The following is a 15366-nucleotide window of genomic DNA, read 5'->3' on the forward strand; positions in this document are numbered from 1 at the left end:
AAGCGCTGCGGAATATGCATGCGCTATATAAGAAACGTAATAATAATAATTATCGATCCTTTATATACCCTAGCTAAATCCGCAGAAAAATGGTGGCATTGAAATGCTGATATCTACTAAATATACTCCTTGGTGTTTAAAATCTCCCAAACTGTACTACAGTGCGGCCCTCCCTCTTTTCTTCTGTAATTATATGCTTTTAAGGGAACTTGATCTATAATTTTTAATAGAGGTCTGTGAATCTGGTTATTGTGAATCTGTGTGTAATGTGTAGGTGATAAACCCCCTTTAATATGAATTGTTTTTGTGTGTTTCAGCTGATGATCTGTGTCGCTGCCTGTCATACACTGTGAAAGTTTACAAACTACTAGACCACGGCCCCAACACTGCTCCACCCCATGGCAGTTTGCACATATCCGTGAAACCTGTCAAGCTGGACCCCACAGCTGTGCACCACGACACCGCGGCTGTCATCGTGCCCATTCCGCAAGTGAGTGACCATGCAAACCTAGCCTGTGCCACAGGCATTCATGAGGAGCAATATGTGAGCGAAGCTGTGGAACTTGAAGATGCGCTGGATCCGAGAGAATATAGAGATGCCGGCACCATTACAGGTGTGTATTGTCTGTGGATGTGTGTGCTACGCTCTGTTCATAAATGAACATATTGCTTATCTTTCACCTTGGAAATTCTCATAGTTATTGGTTTAAAACCTCAGCACCTATTTGTGTGCTCAATAATTGTTTATGCATTTATCCAATTCTAAAAGACCATTTGTACTTTACTCTAAACTAGACAGGTGTTTTATTTCAATAATGTACACACTTTACTGGACATTTTGTAATGCTTTCTTTGATTCCATTCAATAAAAACAGAATACCAAAAAAAAAAAAAAAAGCTCAGCACCGGTAGTTTACTGTAATTTCCTAATATACTGATGAACATGTAGGATACAGTGTTCTACTTCCAGGAAAGCCTCTTTGTATAAAAGATGGGAAGTAGCAGAGGCTTTGGGCATGTATTTATTGCAGACATCTTGCACCTTCCCTAGAAAGCACAGCACTAAAATCTCAGTATGCTCTTTGCTGACTTAAGTCACATAAGTGTACATACCACTTGCAGGTAGCTACAATTTGTATTTTTTTTTGTAATTATTCTAACAAAAGTTGAATGATGAGGCGTGGCTCCTGTAGACAGTGTCTAGGTCGACATACACAGTCGACACATGAAAATGTTGACATAAGTTTTTTTTTTTTTTAATTGTCAATCAGGACAGCTGAGTGCGTTGATCCCAAATGTAATGTATCACGCCCCCTCTTATTCTTCAGGCCACTTCTTATAATTTCCAGTCTGAGTCCATGTGGATGGTAAAGTATGAAGAAAAGTACCAAAAAATGAAGAAAATAAACCTAAAAAACTCACGGCGACCATAGTTATGTCTATCTTTTGTGTGTTGACCTCATGGCCATGTCGACCTTGTACTTGTTGACCTATTGATTTTCGGCCGAGTCACTTTCAACTTTTCATCCGGATACCAAACTAGTGTTCATTCTAGCACCCGCTATCCATGCAGTTCCTCTTCCCTGCCTGGGGTGTCGCTGTCTGCTGTGGTGTTTCTAATGGCACCTCATTTTCTATTTCTCTTCCTCCATTCCATTACCATCTCCCCCTTTTTCCAAACTCCCTCGCCTATTAATTTCTTTCTCCCTCTGACATCCTTACTATTTGTTTTCTCCTTATTTCTCTTTTATTTCTCTCCTGCTATTCTATCTGCCTCTTGCCTCTTCTCTCTCTTCACACTTCCTATGGCTTTCTTTTTGTCCTCCTTGGTTTCCTGCCTCTCTGTTTCTTGCTCTTTTGTTCTCTTTTTTTCTTTTTTAGATTTCAGTACCTCCTCCCCCTCTGCAAGCCTGTCTTCTGTTCCTCATGTTGTTGTCATGCTATGTCACGTCACTTGCTGTGGCAGTTGATGTGCACAAACCTTTGTTAAGAAATTGAGGTCTATTTGTTAAGTATATTTCCATCAGATATCATGCGGAAAATGAAATTTCTGCTTGAATTAGGAAACTTGTCTGCTTAAAGACCATTTAACGCAGGTTATATCTGGGACAGCTCATACCTTCATCAAACTACTGTAGCAAAACATAGTTCCCATTATTCTCAGAAGGGACTGTGCACAGGTCCAATTAGCTACAAGCTTTTCCCTGTTAACGAATACCATCTTCAATTTGTGAAGGGATTTCTGATGTCTCCACAGCAGCAATCAAGTTGCTGGTCTCCCAATTATTACATTTTGAGGCAGTAAAGTTATAGCTATCGATATCCATTTTATAGCTATCCATATCCACTCTGCACTGACAGTCCCCTGACAGGAGAACACTATCACAGCAAGTTTTTGTTTTTAAGTAGGAAAAAAAAGAATTAATTATTGCCATGGTATGCTTGTATAGACGGTCCCCCAAACCCCTGTGGACATTTTGTGCCCCTCTGCCAAAAGGTTTCTGTTGCCCAGTAAGTAATTACAGGTGGAAAGCTGTTTTTTATCTATCATTAGCTTATAAGGCCACCACACACTATGCGATGTGGGCCAGATTTCACCTGATTTTTTCTCTCGCTCGCTCGCTCACACACACACACACACAATTCTCTATTTCATCCTTCCTAACCCCACCCCCCCCTTCTTTTTCTCCTCTGTTTTGCTCTTTTTGCATCTCCATTTCTGCCCCTCTGAGTCGGTTTCTCTTGCTCTAAAAGAGTTGCAAAATTATTTTGATTATCAAGATATCAGTGTGTAAATATGCAGTCTAAAGTCTGCAGTCTAACCAAATTAAAAAAGATGAAATACACTATAATCATTATGGTATATTTAATCAAGTTTAATATTCCCAAGATACATAGTTTTCACTAATGGACTACTACTTTCTACGGTGATCATAAGTAAAGTGTAGCTGCCCTCTTCTGGTGGCTCTAGGAATTTTCCATATGGCTCAATTACAGCTGTAATGTTACATTCATATATCCAAACATTAGGTCTAAAATATCCTTCATGTACTCTCACGTCTCTGTAGTAGGTTAAATAAAGGGATTCGGTATGAAATACCGAAGGTCAAAATACCGACCACTATTGACCGACGGTCAAAATCCCAACATGGTCAAAATACCGACATTTAAAATCCCGACCCGGTCAAAATACTTACCATATAGAATGTAGACAAGTGAAAAAGTCAACATGACTTTCGGTCGACAGGTTGCAAGGTCGACATGGATTTTTCCATATTTCTCTAACGTCCATTATGGAATACTGGGGTTCAATACTATGGGGATAGAGATCCTCCGCAGGAGAGACAGGCACATAAGATCTTTCGGTGTGGGTGCACTGGCTCCTCCTCTCTATCCTCCCTCCACTAGTCAGTTTAGAAAAATGTGCCTCAGGAGAGGCTGCACTTCTGGGAGCTCCAGAGAGATTTTTCAACATTTTGTCTTAGTTTGTTATTTTGGGGCGCTGCTTTTAGACCTAGGCAGCTGTCCTGCTTTGAGGGTGCCAGGGGAAGGGTCAGTCACCGGCCTCTTCAGGCGCAGAGCTGCCCTGCTGCAGGACTTTGTCCTGAGAGAGGTTTCTGTTGCCGCACAGCATTGCGCTGGGGCGAGCCGCACACCCCTGGTAGGGTCTGAAGACTACAAGTGGTGAGTACTGGTCGGGATCCCCCACAGGGGGTACCCTGACTTTATGTGCGGCAAGATGGCGGTGACAGTAGCGGCGGACCTCCTGCAGGTACCGCGTGAACCCCCCATCTTTTATATATTTGCTGGCAGGTACAGATAGCCACTGGACCACCAGGGCTATGGCAATGTCTGGTTTTTGCATAAAACACAGATAAGCCTAAAAATACCAGTTTTTTTTATGCTAACAGCACCAGCTCCGTTTTGGGGGCGGGGCTTAGCTCAGATGGGACCAGGCTCTGCTAGGCAAGACTTCCTGCTTCTTCCTGCATGCTGAGGTAGCCATTAACAGCTCCTCATCGGTAGGGTGGATCTGGGATCTTTCTGCCTGCAGAGACAGCAAGTTATAGCACTAATTAACACTTACATTGTGTTTGCCTAGCATATGAATATTGCATAGCACTGTTTTTCTGAAGAATTACTGTGTGTTTTACTGTGAACCAGCTCTCTCCAATCTGTGAGCTCAGGTTACAGGGTGCCCTGCTTTCCCAAGTAGCTCTGTTTACCCCACACTGGCTAGTTAAGATATTAGTTTTTAACACATAGCCAAAGAACACTTACAAATCAGTGTGAGTGTGTGTGTGGTGTGGCGGAGTCCAGCTTCACAATGGTGAAGAAACTGACCTGCATGGTGTGCAGCACCAAGTTTATCCCTGCCTCAGTCACAGGTTACCTGTGAACCCTGTATGTCTCCACAGCCTAGTGGGACTACCCCTCTGGCTAGTGGTGTGCCCCCACAATATAGTGGGGTGTCACAGGGAGATAATGGGCCAGCAGCATTAAAACGCTGTTAGACTCAGTCTCATCCCAGCTAGCTGCTAATACAAAGCAGACTCAGAGGGTGCAGAAGGATTTAGCCATCCTGTCAGCTAGGGTGGATATCATCACTCCTTTTCCCAGCCAGTCTAGCCAGCCTCAGAAAAGGCCCTTGTCGGCCGTGGCCCCTGATACAGATGAGGATGATATCCTTGATGAGGGGGAGGAGTTGCAGGATCAGGAGCCTGTACAAGAACAGGCACCAGTACATGGCCCTGAGCCTCTTATCAGAGCTATTAGGGAGGTCTTAGAGCTCCCTCTGGAGGAAGTCACGGAGGGTGACTCTTTCTTTATGACACAAAAAAAATAAAAAAGCAGTCTGTGTGTTTCCCAGAGCAGGCGGAACTAGAGGGTGTTTTCAAAAACGCCTGGAAAAACCCTGAGAAGAGGTTCCAGCTCACAAAGAGGTTCGCAAATGCGTACCCTTTTGAACCTGCAGGTAGAAAATTGTGAGATGAGCCTCCCATTGTGGACTCCTCAGTTTCACGCCTTTCTAAAAAGGTGTTACTACCGGTCCCGGGTGTTTCCACCCTTAAGGACGGGGCTAACAGGAGACCACTCCCAAGTCGATGTATACGGCTAGTGGGGCCTCTCCACGTCCCGTACTGACCAGTTGTTGGATGGCTAAGGCCATTCACACATGGTCCACCCAGATCCAGGAAGGTTTGCTGGGGAACATGTCGGTGGCGCAGATAGGTGAAAATCTGCGTCACATTCATGACACGACAAAGGTCCTATGCGAGGCCCAGAAGGAATTGGGGGCCATAAATGCCCGCAACTCTACAATGGCGGTCTCAGCCCGGAGGGCCCTGTGGCTGCGACAGTGGGTGGTGGACGTGGACTCCAAACGCAGTGTGGAGAGTATCCCCTTCTCAGGGGAGAGGCTTTTTGGGAGTGAGCTGGATGAGTGGATCTCCAAGGCTACGGCTGGTAAGTCCACTTTTCTTCCATCAGCCCCTCCTGCGCCAAAACGTCAATTTACCTTGCCTACCCAGCAGTCCTTTCGCGGGACTCGGTTCCGCTCCAGGGCCAGAGGTGCGTCCAATGCCAACAGAGGTGGACGGGGTAAGTTCAGGAAACCTAACCCCTCTGGCACACAGGACAGTGCTGCCACTGCAGCTGCCTCCAAGCCATCAGCATGACGGGATCTCCCCACCACGGGATCCTCTCGAGGTGGGGGTCGTCTGTTGTACTTCAGCCAGGTGTGGGTTGGCTCATGCCTAGATTCCTGGGCAAGGAGTCTTATTTCGCAGGGCTACAGGCTGGAGTTCGACAGACCGCCTCCCAGAAGGTTATTCAAGTCGACCTTCCCCGCAGCAGCGGAGGACCGGATTCTCCTACAAGGGGCAATCCAGGGACTGCTCCAGTCCAGGGTAATCCTGCCGGTTCCAGTGCAGGAGCAGTGGCAGGATTACTACTCGAATCTCTTCCTGGTGCCCAAGCCAGATGGGTCAGTGGGGCCCATTCTGAACCTGAAGGATTTTGAACCCGTACCTGTGGGTGTTCAAATTCAGAATGGAGTCCCTCCATTCGGTCATCGCCAGTCTCGAGCCAGGGGAGTTCCTGGCTTCCATAGACGTCAAGGACACCTATCTACACGTCCCCATTTGGCCCCCACACCAAATGTTTCTGAGGTTTGCGCTTGGAAGGGAACATAATCAGTTCCGGGCGTTGCCCTTCGGCCTGTCCACGGCACCGCGCATCTTCACGAAGATCATGGCGGAGATGATGTCCCTTCTACGGCAGCATCGGGTGAATGTCATCCCGTACCTCGACGACCTGCTGATCAAGGCAGGGTCGGCAGGAGCCTGTTGCAGTGCTATTCAGCTGACCAGGAGGATCCTCTCGGACCACGGGTGGATTTTGAACCTGAAGAAATCATCCCTGGTCACAAGTCAAAGGATGCTGTTCCTGGGCATGATCCTGGACACAGCAGAACAGAAGGTATTCCTTCAACCGGAGAAGGTGGCTGCAATCCAGCAACTGGTGGTAGAGGTGTTGGCGGGCCCACAGGTGTCGGTTCACCTCTGCTTGAGGCTGATGGGCAAGATGGTGGCCTCCTTCGAGGCCATACAGTATGCCAGATTTCACTCAAGGACATTCCAGCTGGATATCCTGACGAAGTGGTCGGGGTGCCCCAGCCAGATGCGCAGGCTGATACCACTCTCTGCAACCACATGGCTGTCGCTCCAATGGTGGTTGGAGTCGACAAATCTACTGGCCGGCCGTTCCTTTCAAATCCAGGATTGGCTTCTGTTGACCACGGATGCCAGCCTGAGAGGATGGGGGGCCGTGGTTCAGGGTGTCCATCTTCAGGGCAGATGGTCCCTGTTGGAAGCCAAGCTCCATATCAACAGGCTGGAATTGAAGGTGGTTTACTACGCCCTGTTGAAGGCTGCTCCTCTGCTCCAGGGCAGGGCTGTGCAGGTGCAGTCCGACAATGCGACCACGGTTGCCTACATAAACAGGCAGGGTGGAACGAGGAGCATGCCCTGCATGAGAGAAGCTGCCAGGATCATCTCTTGGGCAGAGCAAAACGTTCTGGCATTGTCCGCCATATTCATACCGGGAGTGGACAACTGGGAGGTGTTCACTGCCATTGCGGATCTGTGGGGGACTCCACAGATAGACCTCATGGCCTCTTGAAGAAACCACAAGGTAACCAGGTACTGCTCTCGGACAAGGGATCCTTGTGCGGAGGCAGTGGATGCACTAACTTGGCCTTGGGAATACCAGCTGGTATATCTCTTTCCTCCGTTACCACTACTGGCGAAAAGTGTTAAAAAAAATAAGACACCAAGGAGCAGAGGCAATCCTGGTGGCACCAGATTGGCCTCGGTGAGCCTGGTTCGGGGATCTTCAGGCAATGCTGGTGGAAGACCCTTGGCGTCTGCCCCTCAGAGAAGACCTTCTTCTTCAAGGGCCGTTCGGTTACCAGGACTTGCCTCGGCTTTGTTTAACGGCCTGGAGGTTGAGTGGCAGATCCTGAGGCGCAATGGTTTGGATTCCTCGATCATAACAACCATGACCCAAGCCAGAAAACCGGTAACTGCCTCCCATTATCTCCACATTTGGAGGAGATATGTGGCCTGGTGTGAGGGAAATGCCCTACCACCTGCGGATTTTAAACTGGGTAACTTCTTGCGGTTCCTGCAAGCAGGTTTGGACTTGGGGCTCCGGCTGGGGTCCTTAAAGGTCCTGGTATCAGCCCTGTCTGTGTTTTTTCAGAGAAAACTGGCATCCTTACCTGAGGTCCAGACTTTTCTTCAGGGGGTGTTAAGAATTAAACCCCCTTTTGTGCCGCCCACTGCGCCATGGGACTTGGATGTAGTCTTATCTTTTTTGCAGTCATCCTGGTTCGATCCATTAGATCAGGCAGATTTGCGGTTTCTGACATGGAAGACTGTGGTCCTGCTGGCCTTGGCTTCGGCCAGAAGGGTGTCCGAACTTGGGGCCCTTTCTTGCAAGAGCCCTTACTTGATTTTTCACTGCGACAGGGCGGAACTGAGGACTAGGCGCAATTCTTGCCTAAGGTTGTGTCGGCTTTCCATCTAAACCAACCGATTGTGGTCCCGTCCAGTTTGGCTCATCCAGGGATTCCGGCATCCCTGGATGTTGTTCAGGCCCTGAGAGTCTATGTGAGGCGAACCTCTAGGTTCAGGAAGACGGATGGTCTGTTTGTGCTTTAAGATGCACAGAAGAAGGGTGCTCCTGCATCAAAGCAGACTATTGTCGTTGGATACGTACCACGATCCAACAAGCCTATGGGATGGCTGGATTGACTATTTTATTCTCATTGAAGGCTCATTCGACAAGGTCTGTAGGGACTTCCTGGGCGGCTGCTCGAGGAGTCTCGGCCTTACAGCTTTGCAGAGCTGCTACTTGGTCGGGGCAGCATACGTTTGTAGGGTTCTACAAATTTGATGCCCTGGCCAGGGAGGATTCCCAGTTCGGGCAAGCGGTGTTACAGCAGTCTCCGCACGTTCCCGCCCGTTCTGATGGCTTTGGGACCTCCCCATAGTATTGAACCCCAGTATTCCATAATGGACGTTATAGAAAACAGGATTTTAATATACCTACCGGTAAATCCTTTTCTCGTAGTCCATATGGAATACTGGGCGCCCGCCTCAGTGCGGAATTTTCTGCTGCAGGTAATACCTTGCTTTCTTGGGCTTGTTGCCTTGTTGAAGGTTAACGTTCTTGTATTGGCTGGTTGCCTTTTTGAACAAGTGACGTTCTAATATTGGCTTGTTGCCATATATGCAAATATGTAGATATATATTTATTAAATATTTCAGTTATGGTGTTCACCATAGGTTGTTATTATTATAGGTTTCTTCACCTATTTTGTTATTTTTGTGACGGTGTGCTGGTATGAATCTCACCACATTTACTCGCTTACTCCTCATATACTTTGCTCTCCTTCGGCACAGTTTTTCATTAACTGACTAGTAGAGGGAGGATAGAGGGGAGGAGCCAGTGCACCCACACTGAAAGATCTTATGTGCCTGTCTCTCCTGCGGAGGATCTCTATCCCCATAGTATTGAACCCCAGTATTCCATATGGACTACGAGAAAAGGATTTACCGGTAGGTATATTAAAATCCTATTTTTTTATTTATTATTATTCTTGCTTTCCGGTATCCTTATAAATTGGGAGTTAATGTTTCATTGAGAGTATTATCTAAAATTTGTTGAGCTTTTCTTAGGAAAGGAGTCCCCTGCCAGTGCAGCACAGTGCTGTAATGAGTTTTGTTAAGGATTTATGTTTACAGTAGGGATGGCTATCATCCATCAAGGAATCATAAGCATTTATGATTTATGGTCGATGTAGAATCATTTTTACCATCGATGGTGGTCGACCAGATGATTACCCTACATTGATGGCACCGCATACCTGAATAGTGCAGACCTATGATTAACCCTTAACAGCTTCAAATCAGATGGATTATTGGTGCAGCACCAAGGATTTTTTCGTCAGTTGGATCTGAGATTCAGCTGCACATCTGATCTGAGGAAGCTCAGATTTGGCCTTTTTTCATCAGACCCATCTGAATCTGATGAAGACAGGCCAAATCTGACTAGTGGATGGGGCCTTTACATTTATTTGTTGGTTAAAAAAAAATGGTTTCAGAATGTTTACTACAGAGAATAATGAATTGATCAAACATTATTATTACCTTTGATGCAACAAGCATCAGTGTCCACTAGGTGGCACCTGGAACTGTACCAAAAATTACTTTTACCTTTTCTGCATATGTGTATATATTACTGCAGGCATGTCTAAACTGTGGCCCTCCAGCTGTTGTAAAACTACACATCCCAGCATGCATTACCATAGCTTTAGCATTCCCTAGAAGCAAAATTGTGGCAGGGCATGAGGGGACTTTTTAGTTTCACAACAACTGGAGGGCCATCGTTTGGACATGCCTGTATTACTGCATTCATTATTTGCTACATACTCAGCCAGCAAAGAACACTCAGGTTCTAGATCCACATGAGCTGTAATGGTATTATGCTATATTTTTTCTCTTCTATGAACAGTTGCAAATATTGTAGACTGATAGAGGCAAGACATATAAATAATTGTGACCTTCAAAGTATGTGTTGGATTATAAAAAATTCAAACACAATATATCCTTGTATTTCATATGAAAACATAGCATCAGTAATCAAAACATAAAGTCACTGTAGGAGGCTAGTTATGTAATCATTTGAAAAAAATACAGGTTGAGTATCACTTATCTGAATTGCTCGGGACCAGGAGCATTTCGATAAGGAATTTTACCGTTTTTTGGATTATTTTTGGAAAAAACATACTTACCTGGTCCCCTGGTGGTGCTCTGATGGTCCCCTGGCGTCCACAGTGTTCCACGGCGTCCTTCGGGATCCTCTTCAGCGGTCCCAGGTGTGCATTGCGCAAGTTTGCAGGCGTACCGGTGACGTCACTCGTGCAATGCACCCATGGGAGCAGAGATGCCGCTGAAGAGTATCCTGAAGCCTGCCAGGGGACGTGGTAAGTATCAAAAAGGGGCAGGGAAAAAAGAAATATTCTGAAAAACCACGGTTTTTGGAATATTTCGGTTTTGGGATATTCGGATACTGGATACTCAACCTGTACTAAAGGAAATAACTGTTTTGCACTTGGTGAAATAGGATGCAACTGCAATATCTTTTTATTTCACATTGCAATGCTGATGGCTTGTTGCGCATCTCGGGGTGTAAATAAATGATCTGTAATGCACAGCCATAACAGTGTTAATGCTTTATCTCATAAGCTGAATATTACTACTGCAACAGTGAGTGTCAAAGGAATTTTAATTGGCAGATAATATGGCATATTTTCAAAGTTTAATGACATATTGATGACACCGTATTGTCTGGGGGACTAGACATCATTTGTCCTTGAATTATTGGCCATTTGGCTGTACTACAGATAATTACTGTAAATCCTAGTGGGCCAGTGTGCTCGAAGAGAAGTAGTGACAAGAGCAGAAAATAACGTGGCCAGCAAAAGTTAGTCAGGAAAGGCCAGAGGGGAGCAGATTACATGTAAAGGGCCAATGTATTTTATTTTTGTTACCTGTGGGGTAACAGGCCAAAATATTATTATTATAATTAATAATAATAATTTCATGACTGGGACCTCTGCTTTGCTGCCAATAGAGAATATGGGACTTATGGCTCATTTACAAACACAGTGTTACACAAATATTTGCTGTTATTGTCTATCTTGTTCTAGGCAGGTAAAAGCTATTTGCTGGTTATGAAGGAACCCTCTGTGCTAGATTACTTTATGATATGGACAGATATAAACCAAAAATAATTTCAATCATACAATTTTTTGAAAGGAGAGCTGAAACATCTTTGACATCTGACGGAAATGTATAAATAAAATACACAACTAAACTACTTTTAGCATTATTAGCATGATTTACCCGAAGGACTATGCGCCTGATTCAGATCTGTTCAGAGGGCTGCGAATTCGCAGCCCTTCCGAACATCGATAAACCGTACATGCGCACGGTATGCTATGCGCATGTGCGGGGTCCCCCAGCGCATGGACTGTGCCCAGGCTTCCCCTTCTCTTGCCGTACGCTGGGGTATTCTGGGGTGGGCCACCGGTGTTTCATGGGCATGCCCACAAACATGGCGGGCACGCCCATAGAGTGACACCTGGGTCACACGGCGGCTGCAAGCACCAGGAACAGTAGGAAAAATCTTTCATTGGTAATTGGGAAACCATGCAGCAGGGCAGCTTTATCCGAAAAACATGCAGCCTAGCGAGCAGGTCTGAATCGGGCCCGATGATTGAACCCCCTAGTCTTGATAAAAATATGGATTTTATCAATACTAAAGTTATAGTCCTTTAGGTAAATCATGCTAGTAATGCTGAAGGGGGGTATTCAATGTCAGGAGCACAGCTGTCGAACTAGCGCGACAGCCGTGCCCCTGTCCCATTCTTGCTTTGCTAGACTGGAGCTTGGCAGTCTGGATTCAATGTCCCGGCCACCGAGCGGCGAGGAGGAGGTGTGGCCGCGAGCTGAGGCCTGAAATACTCTAGCTCTGGCCGGGATCTCAACTTTCCGGCTTTTCTCGGCAGAACGAGCTAGACAAGTTGTGATGCCGGGCTCGTTCTGCCGAAAACCCCTGTTCAATGCTGTCGGGGAAGACAGCATTGAATTGGCGCCCACAGCCATCTCTCCTGTCGGGAGATGGCTATGGGAGCACGACAGCCCTTGAATACCCCCTTAAGAGTAGCTTAATTGTATATTTTGCCTTTTTTTTTTTTATTCATGAAATGCCTGAGCTGTTTAGAAGATACTCATAACTTAAGGTTTTATAGAAGATATTATGGGCTCTATTCAGCAATACTGTAAATTTTGTCCTGAACATTTTCTTGTGGCATCCAAAGTATATCCAATCAGTGCTCAACCCAGGAGCACACTGCTCCTGGGTTGACCACTGGTTGGATGTACTTTGAACAAGCTGTAATGTCCCCTGATGGTGCTCCGATGGTCCCCTGGCGTCCACGGTGTTCCACGGCATCCTTCGGGATCCTCTTCAGCGGTCCCAGGTGTGCGTTGCGCAAGTTTGCAGGCGCACCGGTGACGTCACTCGCGCAATGCACCCATGGGAGCAGAGATGCCGCTGAAGAGGATCCTGAAGCCTGCCAGGGGATGATGTGGTAAGTATCAAAAAGGGGCAGGGAAAAAAGAAATATTCTGAAAAACCACGGTTTTTGGAATATTTCGGTTTTGGGATATTCGGATACTGGATACTCAACCTGTACTAAAGGAAATAACTGTTTTGCACTTGGTGAAATAGGATGCAACTGCAATATCTTTTTATTTCACATTGCAATGCTGATGGCTTGTTGCGCATCTCGGGGTGTAAATAAATGATCTGTAATGCACAGCCATAACAGTGTTAATGCTTTATCTCATAAGCTGAATATTACTACTGCAACAGTGAGTGTCAAAGGAATTTTAATTGGCAGATAATATGGCATATTTTAAAAGTTTAATGACATATTGATGACACCGTATTGTCTGGGGGACTAGACATCATTTGTCCTTAAATTATTGGCCATTTGGCTGTACTACAGATAATTACTGTAAATCCTAGTGGGCCAGTGTGCTCGAAGTAGTGACAAGAGCAGAAAATAACGTGGCCAGCAAAATTTAGTCAGGAAAGGCCAGAGGGGAGCAGATTACAGTAATACCCATTTCACGTCGCACAAATAACCCGGGTTGTTGACGTGCGGTGTGAAAGGGCCTTCTGAAAATACTTGGGTCTAGCAACCTGCCATTCAGATGTGGGTTCAAAGAATTGTTAATACAGGATAGGACCTGGTTGCTGTGCAGTGAGAACAGGTAACCTGGGTCAAGCGACCCGGGTCTCCATCACACTATAGGGCAGTGATTTTCAACCTTTTTACCTTGCGGGACACTAAATAAGACTTTAAAATTGCCAAGGCACACTCTAAGATCCCCACAGGGCAAAACACATTGGCCACCACAGGAAAAAAACAAACCTAATTGCCCCCACATTCAAAACAATCACACTGGTCCCCACAGGTAACAAAAATAAAATACATTGGCCCTTTACATGAAAAGAGACCAGTAAATAACAGTTGAACTGGTGGTGGCTGTAAACTGGTTTGGGCTTCTCTTGATGTGGGGGCACACTTGAGAATAGCTCAAGACACACTAGTGTGCCACGGCACACTGGTTGAAAAACACTGCTATAGGGAGAAGGCAGTGTTAGTTCCAAGCACTGCCTCCTCCCTTATTTCTGAAGGATGCACCGCCGCCCCACCCCCGATGATGTCAGCGAGTTGGCTTAGTGCTGGGTCGCTGTCGGCGGACCTTGCATCACAAATGCTGGGTCACTCCGATGACAGACCAATGTCCAAATCCCAGGTTTGACCTGGCATTTGCGATGTGAAAGAGGTATAGTTAGTGCAGGGTTGCCGACTTTGTTATTCTTCTCTCCAGGAGAAGCCCGGAGAGGAGAGTTTCAGCAGCCGCTCAGGGGGCGGGGCTTAAGCGTGACATCACTAAGCCCCGCCCCATGATGTTAAATCTGTAAATTTGCGGATCTCCGTGGAGGGGGCGTGGCTAAAATGACGCGATTGTGTCATTTTAGCTCTGCCCCCTCCTCTGAGACCCGAGGATTGCGGCATTTTAATGCCGCGATCCAGGGGACAGCGGGGGTGCCCCCTGAATCCGGGAGGGTTGCCCACCCTTCCGGGGGCCGGGAGAGGGGACCCGATTTTCGGGAGACTCCCGGAAATTCCGGGAGGGTCGGCAACCCTGAGTTAGTGTTAAAGTTTTTTTTTAGCTTCCAGGCTTATATTTGTTACATCCTTTGTAGAATTTAATTGGTTTTACTAATGTGGTTTTTTTCATGTCTCCCTCCTATAATTTTATAAGGTGAATAAAGTGCCATAAGTTAATTATCTTAAAATTGGTGGCTGATAGGGACTTGCCTGTATGCACAGGAACGGTAGTAGACCTTTCATTATAAGGAGAGAAATATTGGGACTGTCCAGCTATTGTTGAACTACAGTAGTTTGCTATCTTTATTGTCTTTAATTTTCTTGGCACATATTCTCTTTCAGCCATTTGCAAATAGGTCAATTTTTGCCCAGCATGGATGGTGAAAGATGATGGGGAAAATTGCTGGGATTAAAAACATTTTTTTTTTGTCTCTTTCTGCGATTTTTTCCCAGGGTTGAACAACTTTCCATAGCAGGACTCTATGGAAAGCCGTCCACTCCGCTGCTCATCTGCTGGTAATACCAGATGAGTGGCAGGGCCAGTGATGATGTGGGAGTGTGCCTCAGCGCTCACCGCTGCCCTGTACACACAGGGCGGCATTCGAGCTGAAAGTTGAGTAAACCGAGCTGCTTTCAGCTCACAGTCGCCCAGTGTGTGTGGGCCTTCTATTCTGTAGGATTATTGGAGTGAAGAGCAAACTTTGTTGCTAAGAGAACAACAAATTAAATCTACAGATTTATTAGTTATATAATTGACTTATTGCCAAGCAGAAATAATATTTGCAGCATTTATGTTTATTGTGGTTATTCCTTATTGTGTATGGTCTTTACAACCCCAATGCTGAGGATAAGGCCGGCGGTGACTCACCACATAGCCTGGCCCAACAGTCTGACAATAACAGCTGCAGCAGAGAAAGCAATGCTGATATTGGCTACTACTGTTAGGTAGTTTTTCTTTAGACTAAGTGATAAGCCGACTACTCATTGTGCTTCCCCGTGTTATATATTTGTTCTGTCTGTGCTCTCATTTGCTGTGTAAGATGATC

The 15366-nt window shown here is 46.0% G+C and overlaps 1 protein-coding gene across 2 annotated transcripts in view; it reads left to right on the forward strand.

Moving 5' to 3' along the window:
• Positions 1-319: 319 nt before the first annotated feature.
• The window catches only part of TRAK1 (trafficking kinesin protein 1), a 137667-nt gene continuing 122620 nt past the window's right edge, over positions 320-15366 (forward strand). For both annotated transcript variants that reach the window (XM_083188573.1, XM_083188574.1), the window contains exon 1: positions 320-614. The gene's annotated coding sequence lies outside the window, so the exon portion shown is untranslated. The remainder of the gene's footprint in view (positions 615-15366) is intronic.

The sequence above is a fragment of the Crinia signifera genome, chromosome 5, assembly GCF_055691185.1.
Source record: "Crinia signifera chromosome 5, ASM5569118v1, whole genome shotgun sequence".
In the NCBI taxonomy this organism is placed as follows: domain Eukaryota; kingdom Metazoa; phylum Chordata; class Amphibia; order Anura; family Myobatrachidae; genus Crinia; species Crinia signifera.